The sequence below is a fragment of the Staurois parvus genome, unplaced genomic scaffold (genome assembly GCF_062004578.1).
Source record: "Staurois parvus isolate SC_StPar_1 unplaced genomic scaffold, SC_StPar_1.0 ptg000390l, whole genome shotgun sequence".
NCBI classification, from domain to species: domain Eukaryota; kingdom Metazoa; phylum Chordata; class Amphibia; order Anura; family Ranidae; genus Staurois; species Staurois parvus.
This window is the reverse complement of record NW_028318186.1, coordinates 1,280,945-1,299,953: the sequence shown is the minus strand read 5'-3', so window position 1 is coordinate 1,299,953 and position 19,009 is coordinate 1,280,945. Positions and strand designations below refer to the sequence as shown.

Genomic DNA, 19,009 nt, shown 5'->3' with positions numbered 1-19,009 from the left:
CCCAGCAGGTGTCATCTTCTAGGGCTATGGGGGTTAATAGAAGCCTCCAGACTTATCACGGGCACTCACAAAGAGTGACAACTATGCCCGCTTTTTCCTCCCCCTCCTATGACTCCATAGGGTTCCATAGGGTCAGTTCCTACCATCTAAGTTTGCCATCTTTGAAAAAAAAAAAAACTAACCTTATAATCTCTTTTCTAACAATTACATTGTTGGAAATCAGCCCCACTTTAACCAGCCTGGCCAGTAAAATATCAACTAGGTAGGAATCCTACTGCCATCCCAACCCACCCCAGAATCCCCCACAGCCTAACATGGCAGAGAATCTGCTGAGACTGGATCTGAGCTCCAAATCATCTCCCATTGGTCCTCCTGAGGTGAGATATCAAAAATCACATAGTCGCGCTCAATAAGGGCCCTTGCAAATGAGCTATTTTAGTGTCAGCACTGCTTCTTTTTCTCCATAGCAGTCAATTGAAATGCAAAAGCAGCTGGAAGCCCTTTTAAAATTAAGCTGGAGTTAAGTTTTTAAAGGTAAACTAAAAAAAACAAAAAAAAAAAACCACTGATAGCTAGGGCTTTTATGACAGAAGACCCTATTGGTCTCTTTTGTCATAAATGCTTCTCCCTGTCTGCCAGCAGTAATGTACGTTGTCATTGAGCCATGCACGTGCAGCTCAGCATACATTAATGGCACCCCTTTGTGCCGTAATGACGTCACTCCCATGAGCATGCATGAGAGTGACGTTATCACAGCCCTGGCTATTCAAGTGGCTGAACAGTGCCATGCACGTGCAGCTCAGCATATATTAATGGCACCCCTAAGTGCCATGATGACGTCACTCCCATAAGCATGGATGAGAGTGATGTCATCATGGCCCTGGCTATTCAAGTAACCGAACAAACCAAATCCGGAAAGAAGATTTGGAAAAGATTGAAACGCTTGTGACTAGCAGGAGTACTAACAGTGCAGAGCTGGAGGACATGGACAGGTAAGTCTGCCATAATGTGATGTATGCAGTGCATTCTAGCACATTATGACAAAGCTCCTGGGGGCCCATTTATTAAAAAAAAAACACAAATTTAATTCCGCTTTAAATTTTTGTTCAGCCTTTCCACTCTTACCATGCTTAACAACCCTATGTTATTTACTGCTGGGGCTAAAGGAGAGAGAAGTGTCATGTCAGGTAGAAGGGATGTCCTAAAATGTTCACTTTAAGCCTGATGTTATCTGTCAAAGGTCAAGCAAACTGTTTTTAAAAAAGGAGGTTGCTCATTTGCAATTTTTGGGATATAAGAGTAGTGCAGATCCCTGACAGGCCTCACTGATTTGTCCCAGGTTCTCTTCCCAATTGGCTGTACATGTAACCAGGAACACAGTATCTCGGACACTAACAGAGCTCAATAACCAGGCAGGGAATGTCTTTTGATATTTTAATGCTTGTTGAACTTGGTTGGGGAGCAGGGTAGACTGTGGAATACTACAAATACAGTGCACAAGGAAACCATAGGACACATTTTGCCTTGTCTACACTCCTCTGGAAAATTCCCTTCTTGGCAGACAATAAGAGAACAAGCAACCCTGGGACTCCAAGTAAAGGAAAGGTCCCAAAATTAGCAGCACTGGAGCAGATGCTCAAAGGGTTAGAAGGATCCTACACTTTGGCCTATACTCACAATATACCTGTATACTTGGATACCTCCATTAAATATGACACTTCTCTTGCGAGTTCCCAGGCCAGATCATCAGTGAAATCCCTTGAGTTGGCCCCAGGTATTTCCTGAAAATAGGCTCCTAGCTCTCACTGAGCTGGGACCTCGATGAACTCCTGCAGACTTTAGCTACACTGCCCAACAGGACAGCAGCCTTTCTGGCTGCAGTCTTCTCCTGGACAAGAACCCTGCTGCTCCAGGCCCCAAACAACTTATGCACTCCTCAGCCACATGCTGGGCACTCACCCCCAGGGACTGGCTGAAACCACATAAATATTCAGGCCAAGGGTCTGCCTCTTCCAACCCACTACATTCTAGAATCCACTGGAAGGCAGGGAAAGCAGTTGAGTGTGCAGCCAGTGAGACCCAGAACAGCCAAAATAATCACACACCGTTCTAATGATTACAGAGGAGCTGAGGAACTAGATTTACCTGAACCTCTCTAGCAACCTATCCTAGGAGGGTGCTACATATAGCTATCCCCTCTTCAGTCTATCATGAAAGCTGCTGCCAGACTCATCCACCTTACTAACCATTCTGTATCCGCCACCCCTCTCTGCCAATCCCTCCACTGGCTTCCCATTGCCCAACGGATAAAATTCAAAACATTAACAATAACATATAAAGCCATTTATAACTCTGCCCCAAATTACATCAGCAATCTTGTCTCCAAATATCACCCAAACCGTACTCTCTGCTCCTCACAAGACCTCCTGCTCTCTAGCTCCCCTGTCTCCTCCTCCCATGCTCGTCTCCAGGACTTCTCCAGAGCTTCCCCCATCCTCTGGAACTCTCTACCCCAATTTATCAGAATATCGCCTACTCTGCTCACTTTTAGGTGATCTCTGAAAACCTATCTCTTCAGGGAAGCCTATCCTGCCCTCAGCTAATAATGGAATCTTCTACTCTTCCTACCAGTCCATCCCCCACAGTTATTACCTTTTGTACCACTAACCCCTCCCTCCTAGATTGTAAGCTCCAAGGAGCAGGGCCCTCCTATCCCTCTTGTATTGAACTGTATTGTTGCTGTATTGTCTCCCTTTATATTGCAAACTGGTGGCGCTATATAAATCCTGTATAATAATAATAACATAGAGTATAAGAAAAATATAAAAAATATATAACAATAGCAGAATATGTTTAAAACTAGAAAGGCGATCCTTAAAAATATGATTCAGTTGCACCTAGGATTGCCACCTGGTTGGTATCTTACCAGCCTGACCAGAAAATGGGACTTGTTGCTAATGTTATTATGGGAAAAACACCACAAGACTGGTGTTTTTCCCTGAAAAAGTGGCAACCCTAGTTGGGCCTAAAGACCCAGTAGGGTTTATATACTAAAGCTGGAGAGTGCAAAATTAGGTGCAGGTTAGAAGCTGATTGGCTACCATGCACATCTGCACCAGATTCTGAGTGAACCCGTTTTAGTAAATCTACCCCAAAGTGTTTGAAGACTTGTTGTTGATTATAGGGACTTATGATCGTATACTCTATGTTAAAAGCAGATCTTCCATGGAAAACAGAAGGTCCACTTTTTGAAAGCCCCTTGCCTCTCAAGCACAAATGGTTTTAAAAAGCCAACGTTCATTCCCCCCCAAAACAAAAAATTCTTGGCTGGGTCCCAGCTTGGTATCATCATGCCTCCTGGTAGAGCTGAGAGTTCTAAACCCCATGAAAATGCACTCCTGCAATGAACTATATCTGGGCCAAGGTATTTTTTTTATTTTCACAGGGAATGGTTTCTTGATTAACAGCTTTTTAATGCTATTTTTGTTGGTGGGGAAGGGAGCTGGCCAAAAAGCTGCCATTCTATTTTTATGGATGGTCTGCTTTAAGATTCTGTCTCCTGTTTCAAACAAGCTTCTCTTTGCTTTAATTTGTGGCATATACTGGGAATGTCTTCTGCCACTGCTGCTTTCCAAAACAGACCTGGAACTCAGAGCCTCACTCGGCTGCCAGGAAAGATGTTCCGGACTAGATATGATTAAATTATTCATTCTGAATTTCATTTACCATGCTGCGTGCAGTTACCTACATTCGGAGCTGTGTGCCAACAGAGAATGTTCATTTTGGAATAGCTTGATTTTAAATGATAAAAATGGCTCATGTTCTCTGTAGTTGAAAGGGATACAACAAAAATAATTCATCTCATGACTTGTAAACAAGGTACAGATTTGAAAACTAATAGGCCATAATAAAGGCAAAAAGCTTCATGGACACAGCTGTGACATGAAGGAGAAGGTCACTTCAGGCTTTCTAATAGGAAAGTTCTACTGAGTTTTCTCAGACTTATGTTGACAATGGAGCCGTTGGAGAAAAGGCATTATTCATAAAGATCAGTTATAGGTTTGATTTAAAAGACCACTACCATGAAAAATGTTGTGCTCTGATAACTGTGTGTGCCTAGTATTCTGAATAGTTTGAATACTAATTTCTTTTTTTACTTTAGATGAATTTATTTTGTTTTTCCCTACATTTACTGTGTATTCAGACCAAGCTATAGGGTTAACACTCAAATACAGCCTCCCACCCCTAGTCCTACTCCCTCACCCTGGAATTCCCCACCCCCCCCTTTTCGCTTCATTTTTATATGTAGCACCCTCCTAGATAGGTTACTAGAAAAGGTCAGGTAAATTTAGTTCTTTAGCTCCTCTATAATCAGTGGAGCAGTGTGTGATGTTTTTTTTTTTACTGTTCTGGGTTTCACTGGCTGCAGGCTCAACTGCTTCCCCTTGCCTTCTGGTAGATTCTAGAATGTAGTGGGTTGGAAGAGGCAGACCCTTGCCCTGAATATGTATATGGCCTCAGTCAATCCCTGTGGGAGGAGGCCCAGTTGGTGGCTGAGGAATGCATAAATAGTTTGGGGCATGCAGCACCAGGGTCTTGTCCAAGAATGGAAGCCCACAGCCTGAAGGGTTACTCCCCTTCAGGGCAATGCAGCTGAAATTTTGTTGGAGTTCATCGAGATCCTGGCTTAGCTGGAGTTGGGGGGGGTGATTATTTTCTGAGAATAGCTTGAGCCATACCAAGGAATTTCACCGAAGATGTGCTCTGGGAATTCACAGGAGAAGTGTCTTGCTGATATTGGACGGAGGCATTCAAGTATCCAGGGATACTGTGAGTAGAGGGCTGAGTGTAGTATTCTAGTGACTGTCTGCTGTTACTATCCCTTTGGGTATTATTTTCAGTACTTGGTTTTATTGGGTCATTCCCCCCTTCTTGTAGTCCCAGTGCTGCTCAAGAAGTTTAGACAAAACAAAGAGTGTCCTCTGATTATTGCACTGGAGTGTCCCACAGCTCCCTGCACCCCAACCAGTTTATCTTGTAATAAAGCATCAAAAGATACCACTTAGACTGATCATTGATCCCCAGATTGACTGTGCTGCTGTTTGCCTGGCTGTTACTATACCAAATTGGGAAGAGAACCTCGGACAAATTTAGTGGGCCCTTTAGGAGGTAGCACTACATATATTTTTTTTTTCTATTCTTACCCTTTTCTGAAAACTTCAGACCAGTCATGTGGTTCCATGGGGTCCACAATGTCTTCATTGTTTTTTTTGGCAAAGGAAATGCCTCAATTATGCGGAAAGCATCCATATGTTCTGACATTGGTGCTGTTCTCTATATCATCCTATGTGAGTGCAGGGCCAAAAGAGCACCCCTGATGCTGGATCGATAAACACTGTGATTCTGCAGGGAAAGTCTAGCAGGCATAACTGACAAAAAAGGCTGCAGGGGCATACCCTATAAAACCCCTTCCACTTCCAGCAAGCTTCAGTTTTGTAGCAAGTAATAGGGAGATCATAAGAAATCATACAGCACAGAACACAAGATATTTGTCTTAACCATGGGACATCCAAAACAGCACTACCCAGCCCACTTAACAATTTGGTTATGAAAGGACTCAACAGAAGCAGCCTGTACCTTATGTAACAGGTGCTAGCTGCCACTTCTGTCCCCTGCTCTCTCCATTGTCCCCCACCCTCCCCCACATGGCAGAGCAGGGACAGGGGGGACAGAGCTGATTTAGAGGGAGACACAGACTACCATAGCTACTGGCTCCCTCCGCCCTCCCTTTCCTCTAGCCGCTGCACAGGAAATAAGAGCGGCACTTACAGGGATCACTGTCCACTCTGTTTCCCTCCAATATGGCCACAGAGGAGGGCCAATCAGAGGAGACTGGGGAGCATCATGGGGCATGTAGTCTCGGATGATTGGTGTCACCATTGTTGTCCACAAGGAGCAGACGACAGCCCCCCGCATGTACTCTGCTTAGGGAGAAAGTATAGCCAGGAGCCTAGGAAAAAGGAAGGGGAGTGCTGAGGAGGACAGAGTGAGGAGACCAAGCCACTGAATCTCACTTTGCTGTACTCCTCTTTGCACTTGAAAGTGGACTGAGAGAACCACGCTGCTCCAGCACCACCAAAGAGAGATAGACTGAGTCACTGCCAGTTATAGACGTGCTACATTACAGACCAGAGTAGCCCAGGGCAACCCAGAGTGAGCAAATGTACTGTCAGAGGGATCATTACTTCTGTGTTGCTAGGTCTGTTGAGAGGGCCTTGTATTCATTACTTGCCATCGCTGCTATAGGCTGAGCCATTAGGAACTACCTATCCTGCTATCCTTTAACCCTAATACTGCTGGCAGGCTTTACTGAGAGCGAACGACTCCAACGATTAGCCGGTGAAGACTCAGGACTAAAGACTGCCCCTAACTGTAACTGCCCCAAGGCCCTAGCCGTTTGCTAGTTAAAGTGGTACCATATCCTTGTCCATTCATTGAGTGCACTTAAATCCAGTATAGAACTGCTGTCATTCTAAACACATTAGAGTTTATATACATTGTTCATTGCTGACTTGCTAATTGATATATTGATTCTGCCTAATGATATAGAATGGTACTTCTTTCTTTTCCACTTGGGTATAGTTATTTTGCTCTGTTTAGCAGCCTGTGTCTTAACTTGCCTGCTGTGTGTTCAATTCTGTTTAAACTGCCATATATGCTAATTCATTTTAATTAGGCATGTTTATCAATAAACAGATGTGTGCTTATTTATTGGCAATACCCCACAGCCAGATGAAAGGTATTTTACACTTGTGTTGTTACTTGTCCTCACAGATGTTTTATTCAACCAGGTGTGTCAGAAAGGCCGAGGTTGTTCTTGGAGTCGAGACGCAGAACAGGGAAACCAAAATTACCAAGCGGCTTCTTCATGGGTGGCACTAAACTTATGTACAAAACTGGCATCAGATGCCTGAACATCCACTGCTCCAAACTTAACAAATGTATGAACAGAAGACCAGGTGGAAGTCTTGCAACAGAAACAGATGCCTGGTGCTAAAAATGCCCATTTAGAGCTAACAGATCTGGTAGAATGTGATTTAACAGAGATTGAAGACACCCAATCCTCTAGAACAGAGGCTCAAATAATGACTTACCTAAACCATCTAGCAATGGTGGAGCGAGAAACGGGAAGACCCCAGGAGGAACCTTTGGTAAGGACAAAGAAGCAATTTGATTGCTGAAAAACAGGTGTAACCAGGAGGTAGACTCTCACAGCTTGTACCACACCAAATCAGTGAAGATAAACTTCCTTTCTAGATTTTACACTACATTCCTAGGATGAAATTTCCTAGCCTAGCCTTCCAGATGCAATGGAAGACTTTGTGAGAAGTCAACTTCCTAGCCTTCAAGAGGTCCCTGTTCCTTTGGATTTGGGCTTGAGCAGCCATGCTGTTAGAGCCAGCCACTGAGAAGCAGGATGGTGGACTGGCCCTTAGAATGTTTTTGGACAATTTGGAATAGCCCACGGGAAGTCCATCAGTAGTCAGAGTATGTCTGAATACCACATCTTCTTGAGCCAGTTTGGTGAAAAAAACATCACCAGAACACCTGTCATCTCAATCCACAGAGTCACCAAATTGTCTACTGCTAAGGCCCAATGGTCTCTGGACCTTCAGACAAACCTGTCCATTTTTTTATTGAATCTGAACATCAGAAGATTCACATCCGGTATTCCCCACCTCTGGAACACCTCCGTGTGGAGAGCCCATTCCCCCAGATGCTGATGGCTGAGAAAGTCTGCCAATTTTTCATGCCTGGAATGTGTACAGGGCTGGAAGAAGCAGTTCTGCTCCATTATGATTCAAGTCCTCTTCTCTTTGAGTGGTGCAACCTCTGGTGCCTCCTTTATAGGCCATACAGAATGTCTCACTGGATTATGGTCAGATGAGCTTGCAGATGGGAGGTCCAGTGTTGAAGGAACAGTCACATTGCCCTGAGTTCTAGGATGTTGATGGGAAGGCGAGTGTCCTCTGAGGTTCAAGTTCCCTGCAACAAAATGACATCCAAGACTTCTTTCCAGTCCAACAGGCTGGTGTCTCCCATGAGAACTTTCCACATCTTTGGGAAAAAAGGGTGTCCTGTGTTCAAGTGCTGGGTAAGTTTGGTTCTGAAGGTCAAATGCATTGAGCAGTCCAAGGACTGAGTTTGTTTGTCTCATACTGACAGAATTTTGAGTTGCAACATTCAGAAGTGAAACTTAGCATACAGTGCTGCTTCGAAAGCTACCATCAGATCAAAGACTCTCATGCAAGCACAAATTGAGGGCTGACCCTAAGGGCCCAAACACAAGAAAGGAGGGACAGAAGTTTGTCCCAAGGAAGGCAGATTCTGGACAGGTCCATATCCAATGTCAGACCCAAGTACTTTAATCTTTGATTTGGTTCCAGTGATTTCCAAGTTTGAGATCCAACCTACAGAATCAGTACTGACCACTGGAAATTGTCTGACATAAATAGGGAAGACTGGTTCTTTATCAGGGAGTTCTCCAGGTAGTCTATAACATGTATCCCCTGAGAATGGATCAGAGCTAGTACCACCACAGGAACGTTTGACTTTTCTTTGGATTAGTCACTTTGCCTGGCCAACGTCAATCATAGTACAGAACATTCTGTATTAATGGGTGAGCTGGAAAGCCAGAAACCTGCTCCAAGTGTTGTCTCTCACCTAAGGACACTATCAAAAAAACTGAGGATTGCTGGGAGTGGGAGGGGTTACATGGGCTATCCTAACAGCTTTGTTTGCCAGTGTTATCACCCGAAGTTGTCAGCATATCCAAGGTTTTATTTAACAGAAGTCTGTGTACTGTACTGTGTGAATAAATAGTCGCATTTGTTTTCTAACATAGCCAGGTGTTTACCATGTTAGCACAGATAAAACAAAGCTGACACTAATCTTAACCGATTATTTATCAGCAAAGCCTTGTGATTAGTGCCAGCAAGAAAATGATCACATGGGTTTGTTAATAAACAAAGGGTTATCATTAGGATTAGGGATAGGGTTAGGGTTTCTCTGTTTGTAAATATCCAGCACCAAGTACCCAGTTAGTGAGGGGTAATGTTTCAGAAACTAACTGGTCCAGGATATTTGAAATTAGCCTCCCTAACCTCCAGGTGCCATTTAAAGCCCATTGCACCTTTAAAAACAACCTTATTTTAGCTTTCTACATTCACTCCAAAGCATTTCAATAAAAGTTCACAATTTTTACTGAAATGTTAGGGAAGTAAGAGCTCCAAAGAACTCTTATGTCAGTATAAGAAGACTGTAATCTCTTTGGGATATAAAAGTTATCAAAGGATGAAGATATTTTAGCTAGAAAAGTCCACCATCAGTATAGAAAGGGTTTTTTTACAGTAAAAAAATGATTAGCTGTGAAATGCTTTAAAGAGTAACTCCGCTTTTGCTGAGAAAAAAAAAACATTCCCCTCTAGGTGATCTATGCACATTGCAGGGCTTTGTTGCAGATACCTACCTTTTTGTTATTCTAAAGAAATTGCTGTTTGTTTGTCTGTTTCTATGTCCAGAGTGAATGTGTATGGGAGTGACTTCATAATTATCAATCAGCTGCTGCACCTGTATGGCTCTAATGAGGAAAACTGCAGGGTCTGCATCCCTTTAGATGTGACTTCCCTTTGGGAGTATCTCCCCCAAAATGTTTTTTTTTTGTTGCAGAGGATGATCAAAATCTGACTTTTATTTTAGTGCAGATTTCTGGGAAAATCAGTGAGCCAATCAAACACGCAGAAAAATTATATATCTGGGAGCGTTTTGTACACCGTTTGTGTACAGAATGCCTCCAGGTGGCCATATTGCATTGAATTTTACAGAAGATTACAGAGCTGCAGATTGAAAAGGAAAGGTAATTTTTAATAACATTCAATTACAATATGACTTGTCTTGCAATTGTATACGCTATACAGTATATATATTTTTTTATTTGCTAATTTTTTTCCCCTTGACAGTGGAGTTACCCTTTAAAAAACATTTCTGGGCAGTATCTATTTTTTCTAGATGTCCTCATTTGTTGGAGTGAAATGATGCCAAATGTATTTAAACCTGGAAGAATGAGGAAAGACTGAGTACATGGTGTTGTGACCCTGTCGCCTGAACACCGTGCTCTGCACTCAAAATGTATAGCTTTCTGTTCAGATATTTGACCAAAAAATAATCTTTTATCATACATCACGGGACACAGAGCAGGGCTATTCATGACTATGTGGGTTATAGGCCACCTATAGGTGAATGGACACTGGCTGACCAATCAGAGAGGAGGTCCCCCTTCATAACCCCTCCTACACAGGAAGTACCTCAGTTGTTTTGCCAGTGTCTGTCATGTGGATGGTCACGGAAAGTCCTGAATGGTTCCATTAGAGAATCAGGAACTTTAATCGGATCCCTTCAGAAAGCTGTGAGCCAAAATGGATGGTACCCGAGCCTCCCTGGATAAGGAGAAGAATCCTCTAGGTTTTGCCTGTAATGCAGCCTTATGGCACTGGACCCCGTGCAGATGGAACCCTGTGCAGTTTTAAATCTGACCAAGGAGCTTCCAGCAGGGTGCTTTTTCGGGTCCAAGGTGGTAGCACCTCAGCATGGGGACTGAGACCTTGAAGGTCTGTATGACAATGCCCACCATGAAGTGTGAAGGTTGGTGTCGGATGGAAGTCAGGGACCTGCAGCGGGACTGGTAAGATATCTCCTTTTTTTCTCTCTGTAAAGAGAAACAAACAAAGCTCTAAATTGGAAGGAAAAGGAGAGGTGTTGTGACTGAGTTTCCAACAGGGAGAGTGCTCACTGTCGTTCCCGAGATGTGTTTTTTGTTTTTGGCCCCTAGAGGGAGGGCTGCCGGAAACGGAAGTCGGCCATATTTTGTTTATCTGGAGGCCAGGACACACGCGGGCTTCTGCTAAGAAATCTCTTGTGGCCAGGACACAGAGCAGTTTATTCAGCAGGGGCATGTGAATACTCCCCTGAGCGGGAAGTGTGGTCCAGTGAGCCAGGAGCCACCTTAGGCGGCTCATAAGGTAGCAATTGCATTGAGTGTTTTTTCAGCACCCTACTTGCATAGCTGTATCACTGTGATCTGTGTTACTAGTGGAGATGCAGAGGTTTGTGCTATCTGAAGTAATGTCTTCCAGAAAGCGGAGTGGGGGAGGTACAGCAGGAAAGGGCACTAATGTACCACCACCAGGTCCTGAGGAACCTAGCCGAAGGTCCACTGTAATATCTTCTCCTGACAAGCCAGAAGTGACTGGGCAGTCTGAGCTACTGCGTCTATCTGGCATTGTGGCTGCTATTGGGGCCAAAGGTGATTTTGCTTCAGCCTTAGCAGGTTTAGAAGATAAGACTGCTGGGATGATTGCATCAATTTCTAAGGGGACTAAGAAGTGGGATAGATCCCCGTCACTAAAACCATCAATCCTTGAGCAGGAAAGGGTGGAGCCTGAGGATGAGGAAGAGCTGTAGGAAGGTCAGGCAGTAGAATTTCTGTCTGAGGAGTCACAGCCTGAGGAGAAGCAGGAGGTCTCTGCCTCCCAGTCTCAGAGATTTTTAGTCCAAGACCTCACTGATATGGTATGGTCAATAGTGGCCTCCCTACAGGGGGGAGATTTTTTAGTGTCCATAGACATCAAGGACACATACCTCAATGTGCCAATATTCATTCCTCACCAAAGAGTTCTGCAGTTTGCGGTAGGGGTTCAGCATTTCCAAATCCTGCACCAGCGGGGCTGGGGGCTCAACATCAAGAGGTGAATTGGTAGTTGATAACTCACAATTTGGAGAAGGGAAGATCCTTTCGGCCAGTGGTGTGGAAGTTGGTAACCACCGATGCCAGCCTTTCAGGTTGAGGGGCTGTTCTGGAGGAGGCCAAAGTTTGAGGAACATGGCTTCCATGGGAAAGGGTTCTTCCATCAATGTCCTGGAACTTCGAGCAGTGAGGCTGGATCTAAGGTATTGGACATCCAGGCTTCAGGGTTGGCCTGTAAGGATTCAGTCTGACAATGCCACAGCAGTGGCATACATTAGCCACCAGGGTGGTACCAGGGGTCGAGACGCTCAGAAGGAGGTGAACTACATTCTGACCTGGGCAGAGACATATGTTCCAAGTCTGTCAGCATTATTCATTCCAGGTGTGGAAAATTGTCAGGTGGATTATCTCAGTGCCTAGTAGTGCCACCCACCAGTGCCCCCCATCAGTGCCACCCATCAGTGCCCATCATTGCCGCCAGTCAGTGCCCAGCAGTGCCGCCAGTCAGTGCCACCCATCAGTACTGCCCATCAGTGCCGCCTATCAGTGCAGCATCATCAGTGCTGCCTATTTGTGCCACCTCATCAGTGCCTCCTATCAGTGCTCAGCGGTTCCGCCTATCAGTGCCCATCAGTGCTGCCCATCAGTGCAGCCTCATCAAAGCACATCAGTGAAGGAGAAAATTACCTGTTTGCAAAATTTTATAATAGAAACAAATAAAAACTTTATTTTCAAATGTTTTGCTCTTTTTTTGTTTGTAGCACAAAAAAATAAAACATCCAGCAGCGATTAAATACAACCAAAAGAAAGCTCTATTTGTGTGAAAAAAATTATAAAAATTTCAAATGGGTATAGTTTTGCATGACCGCACAATTGTCATTCAAAGTGCAACAGCTCTGAAAGCTGAAAATTGGCCTGGGCAGGAAGGGAGTATAAGTGCCCAGTAGGCAAGTGGTTAAAGATACTCAGAGATAGCCACCATTATAATTACCAAAATATAGGATTGGAATAGTTTGTCAAAGGGAATTGATCCAACTGCCCTTGTGGGGGTCAGAAAAGAATCCCCCCTCATTTTCTGACAGGCAGTATTGCACACAGTTTCCCAGCAGGTTTTGTTTTGCCTTCCTCTAGAACAAAGCTGCAGGCATCAGGAGAGGTTGTGCTTGACTGATGCTTGTCTTTCATTAGTCTAGTTAGTCACATAAATGTTAAAAGTAAAATACTGTATGTGAAAAAGATAAATTTGGGCTCTAAAGAAAATGTCATCTGTAAAACACATCTTCCAGAGGTTCTCAATAGAATGGGGATGTTCTTAACTGTTTAACTGCTGAATAAATTAAATCTGAATGAAATGACCTCAGGGCTCTTCCAAAGCCTGAAATGAGACAGCCTGACTCTCTGAAAGGGGTAAACCACAATTGTTTTGTTGAGTTGTTTCTAGAAAGGGCAATCTAAATAGTGAGTATAGTGAGAATGGAGATTTAAAAGGGATCAGATAAGTGTCAGATAATATATTGGGGGCATGCTTTACTTGCTATAATATTGAACTCTGAATTGAACAATTCATCACAAGCTGGCATTGTGGCTGAGCCAACAGCTGATTTATCCCTGGAACGCCTGATATTGAAAATACATTATCTTCCCCACATCCAGCCAATAATACATATTTACAAATTGTGCCTCTAGTGACACTGCTATTCCCCAGGTCCCCTTACATATATACATACATAGATCAGCATACTCCTATTGTTAGATATACACTCACTGGCCACTTTATTAGGTACACCTTGCTAGTACCGGGTTGGACTCCCTTTTCCCTTCAGAACTTCCTTGATTCTTTGTGGCATAGATTTCACAAGGTGTTGGAAACATTCCTCAGAGATTTTGGTCCATATTGACATGAGTTACTGTTGCCTTTATATCATCTTGAATCAGTCTGCCCATTCTCCTCTGACATCAACAAGGCATTTTTGTGCACACAACTGACGCTCAATGGATATTTTCTCTTTTTTGGACCATTCTCTGTAAATCCTAGAGATAGTTGTGTGTGAAAATCCCAGTAGATCATCGCTTTTTTAAATACTCAGACCAGCTCGTTTGGCACAAACAACCATGCCACGTTCAAAGTCACTTAAATCCCCTTTCTTTCCACTTCTGATGCTCGGTTTAAATTTCAGCAAGCCATCTTCACCACATCTAGATGCCTAAATGCACTGAGCTTCTGCCATGTGATTGGCTGATTAGCAATTTGCATTACCAAGCAATTGAACAGGTGTACCTAATAAAGTGGCCAGTGAGTATATTTTTTTCTACATTTGGAACAAGATTATATTAAATTGGTTAAATTTGACATACAGCTCTTGGTTGTCACCATGCCATGTTGAGATAGACCTTGATGTGTCAGTTCCAATAGCAAGTTGGCACTCTTTGTTGTTGGGATTGGTGTGGTGAAAAGGTTGAGGGTAGGTATATCATTAGGGTCATCAGGTGGGCACCCTCCTTCTTTGACTTTTCATTGATAAGCCTAGTATATCTCCAAAGGGCTCAATGGTGATACAAAGTATACTCATTAGCTATGTATCATACAGGTCATCAAGTGGGCACCCTCCTTCTTTGACCTTTCGTTGATAAGCCTACTTTATCTCCGAAGGGCTCAATGGTGTTGCAAAGTGTGCTGATTGGCTAATTATCATTGGGGTCATCAGGTGGACACCCTCCTTCTTTGACTGTTTCGTTGATAAGCCTACTTAATCTCCAAAGTACCCAATTCTGTTGGCTTTATATCATTGGGGTCATCAGGTGGACACCCTTCTTCTGTAACTGTTTCGTTGATAAGCCTACTTAATCTCCAAAGTACCCAATTCTGTTGGCTTTATATCATTGGGGTCTTCAGGTGGGCACCCTCCTTCTTTGACATTTCATTGAAAAGCCTACTACATCTTCAAAGGCCTCAATGGTTATACAAAGTATGTTTACTGATTATGTATCATTGGGTAGGCACCCTCCATCTTTGACATTTCGTTGATAAATATACCACATCTCCAAAGGGCTCAATGGTGATACAAAGTATGCTGTGTAGCTATGTATCGGTTTTTACTTTCCTGCACAATTATGGTAATGAGTGGCGTCAGGACAGGGAAGGACTTATATGGGGGCAGGGGCACATTTTCACCCCCCCAACCCGAGACTAGTACTGATAAGATGTTAGGCTGGTGGCCCTGAGTGAAGTTTCTTCACCATTCACCTTGACCAGAGCAGTACGTGACTCACACTGGGCGTTTTACAGTTCTATAGATATAATCACAACGTCTACCAGAGGGAAGTCTTCTCTAGTACCATCTTCCTTTGCCAAGCAAATTCCAAGAGATGCAAAGACAGCAGTAAAGGTGTGTCACAATAAACATGTCCTTTAGGAACACAAAACTTTCACCATGCCTACCAATCAAAGAGGTGCCAGGGCACACCCACATGGTACATATGTTGTAGTTCACAGAAACCTGTGCCTAATATGAGTTGAATATAATGGAAATCTTAGTGTAGAAGCACTTCTGGTAAAACTTCAAATTATTCAGGTGTGAAGGAAGGTAAAGGGCTAGTTGGGTGTGCTTAGCTGCCCAAGCCAAAGATTTCCAATCCTACAATGCTTCAGGGTCATACATATGTAGGTTGTCTGATTTTAAAGCTGAGGTTTAATCTGCCTATTGTTTGCCTTCTTTGGCTCCTACCTCCTCCCTCATCAACATAATATTGAAATATTACAATAAAGCCATTCCATTTTCATTACATACAGTACCTTATATTAGACTTGGCAATGTCATCACTGGGGCTCTGTGCTTCTTTATGGAATGCAGGCAGATCATGGTGGAGCTGGTGGGAAGGACTGTACATAGCTTCCTGAAAACATCACAGCACCATGCCTTTGTACTCCTCTTAAGAGAAGTGGCCTGGCTCTTGGGAGGAGATATGCAAATATCAAAATGCCTTGATGGGTAGATGTCAGTCTGGAAGAGTGGGCGGCATTTTCATGTCAACCACTCCTGTACGGAAATGTCTTTCTATAGAGCTCGCCTTATCTTCTAGCCCTTTCCCTCCCCAGCTTGTCTGTCCCTGGCCTGCCCCTTTCCTTCACTGAATTCCAGTTCTTGCAGCTCAGCTTCATATGTGGGTGTTACCACCATTTCCCTTTTACATCACACTGCCCATCACTCGCACCTGCCATGATCTGAAGGGTTGCATTTTTTAGTGACATTAACATGTTGATGAAGGGAGAAATGAGCTATAATATAAGCAGCTTAAACATAACTTTATGCTCCATTCTCACCTGAGTTTAGCATATTTTAGGTGATTTTTAAGCTTTTTGTGTGTTTTTGCACTAATTTATTTCTCTATTTTGTGTGTTTGTGTGTGTTTTTGCTCTAATTTATTTCTCCCCTCCCTCTTTCTGTTGGGGTACCCCAAGGCTTGTCCTTGGGCCCCTCCTTTTCTCTCTCTACACTTCCTCCCTGGGCCAATTGAAAACCTCCCATGGCTTCCAATACCACCTCTATGCTGATGACACCCAGATCTATCTCTCCACTCCCCAGCTCACCCCCTCTATCTCCTCATGTATCACAAATCTTCTAATTGACATATCAGCATGGATGTCACATCACTACCTTGAACTCAATCTTTCCAAAACCAATCTTGTAGTATTCCCCCCACCCCCGATCCCCCACTCATGACATTACCATTAATATCAACAGCACAATCATTGGTCCTTCCCCTCATGTCAGGGTGCTAGGTGTAATCCTAGACTCTGACCTCTCCTTTGGGCCCCACATCCAATCACTGGCTAAATCCTGCCGCCTCAACCTCCGGAACATTTCCAAAATCCGCCCCTTCCTGACGAATGACACCACAAAACAACGTATCCACGCCTTGGTTTTATACCGCCTTGATTACTGCAACTCCCTCTTCACTGGTCTACCGTTACACAGGCTATCCCCCCTTCATTCTATTATGAATGCTGCTGTCTATTATGAATGCTGTTGTCCTTACCAACCGATCAGTGACTGCTGCCCCTCTCTGCGAATCCCTTCATTGGCTTCCACTAACCCAACGTATACAATTCAAAATACTAACCACAGCTTATAAAGCCATCCACAACACTGCCCCTAGCTTCAACACCAACCTCATCTGCAGATATCGCCCAAATCGCCCGCTCCGCTCCTCCCAAGACATCTTCCTCTCTAGCTCCCTCACCTCCTCCCACGCTCGCCTCCAGGACTTCTCCAGAGCCCCTCCCATCCTCTGGAACTCCCTACCACAGTATGTCCGGTCAGCCCCCACCCTGTCTGCCTTTAGGCGATCTTTGAAAACTCACTTCTTCAGGGAAGCCTACCCCACCTCCACCTAAGAACTGTATTTGAATCACCTCCACCAGATCATTCCCCGCAGCTATCACCTTTTGTACCACCTCCCCCTTCGTTTAGATTGTAAGCTCCACGAGCAGGGCCCTTATATTCCTTCTGTACTGAAATGTATTGTAATTGTACTGTCTCCCTTATATTGTAAAGTACTGCGCAAACTGTTGGCGCTATATAAATCCTGTATAATAATAAATAATAATTTATTGGAGTGAAGTGCTATATAAGAGGTTCTTTGTAGCAAGTGCATGCATTTTAGGCCATATAGACTTTCTTATGGAAGCACCTAAAAAATGTAAGTGGCAAACATTTTTTTTCATGCATTCCTGTTGGGGTCAATGGGGCCAAAAATAGCTGATGTACCTTTTAGGGCTTTAGGCATTGATCTACAGGCGCCTGAGCGCTCATACGTGAACAGTGACTATTTTAAAGCATGGGATTTGGCTTGTTGAGTGTTTTGGAGCTTCAAGCTGAAAACACATTTAGGTGTGAATGGGGGCTTAACAAAAATCAACTTTCATTCAAATATGTACCTCTTCAGTGTCTCCGTACTCAGCTGTCCATCATTTTGCTGACCAGCCTAGTGAACTGTTCAAATCCCGTCTGGCTGGCTAAACCAGAAAAAGGGGATTTTGGGGGGATTTGCTAAAAATGGAGAGTGCAAAATCTGGTGCAGCTCTGCATAGAAACCAATCAGCTTCCAGGTATTACTGTTAAAGCTTAACTGAAGCTAAGTTAGAAGCTGATTGGCTACCATCCACAAGTGCACCAGATTTAGGAAATCTTCTCCTGTTTGATGTGCCTCTGTGTCCTGCTCGACCTTTGGATTTTTTTTTTTTTTTAACTATAGGATAGATGTGGGTTTTTTTGCTCTCTGTGTTGCATTTGGAAATTGTACGTTAACTTCCTATTGTGGAAAACTCCTCAAAGTGACAGTAATCCCCTTGTTCCAAATGAAAGATTTCCATTCACTTTCTGTTGACAACCATAACTTTTTGAGATGTCAGTAAATCAAACAATTTTAATTTTCTTCCAAATAAGAGCCCTCCCATGCTCATTTTTTTTCATCAATGTTTCAATGTTTTCCAGTAAATCTTTACCAGAACAAAAAGAAGGGCGAATCTCCTCTCCAGTGACACAGTGAGCAATAACAAAAAAAAAAGGTCTAACCCCCCTCTACTAAAAACCTACAAAAAAAACCCTTGACTGTAGAAATTCTTTTTAATGAAACTAAACCCTGGAGGTATTCCCGAGTGTAGCTTGGGGTTAACGTTTGTGGTGCTGAAACTTTACCCCGAGCTACACTCGGGAATACCCTGCAGCATTGCTCCGGTATCTCTTCTGCACTTACCTTGTCCTGAGCTCCCGCGATGTTCCCCCTGCAGTGTCCCCGGCAATGTCCTCCGGCCGATGCCGGCATCCGTCTTCTGGGTTCCGTTCTCTGCGACGTCAGGGCATCCGGGGACGGAACGGCGAGAAATTTTAAAAATGTGAAAAAGTGACATTCACTAAATTCACTAAAATCACATAGTATTCCATTACTGTATCAAACCATTTCACATACATTTTGTCCCGAGTGCTTTGCCCTGTGCCCTGTCTGCATTTTTACTGTTCTTTCTGCCTGGAAACTGAGAAACGTCCATGGCGTCCAAAAAGCGTCCCTTTAGGTCAAAAGCGGTTTTAGACCAGCTAGAGAACAGCGATAGTAAATTAGAACCACTTGCAGAATTGAGTGATAATGATTTGTGGGGAAATTCGTCATCAGACACTGAAAACTATTTTGCGACTTTGCTCAGTGATG

At 43.7% G+C, this 19,009-nt stretch overlaps 1 protein-coding gene across 1 annotated transcript in view; it reads right to left on the bottom strand.

Annotated features, from left to right (window-relative positions):
* The window catches only part of PKHD1 (PKHD1 ciliary IPT domain containing fibrocystin/polyductin), an 808,705-nt gene that overhangs the window by 455,622 nt on the left and 334,074 nt on the right, over positions 1–19,009 (bottom strand). The window lies entirely within an intron of this gene.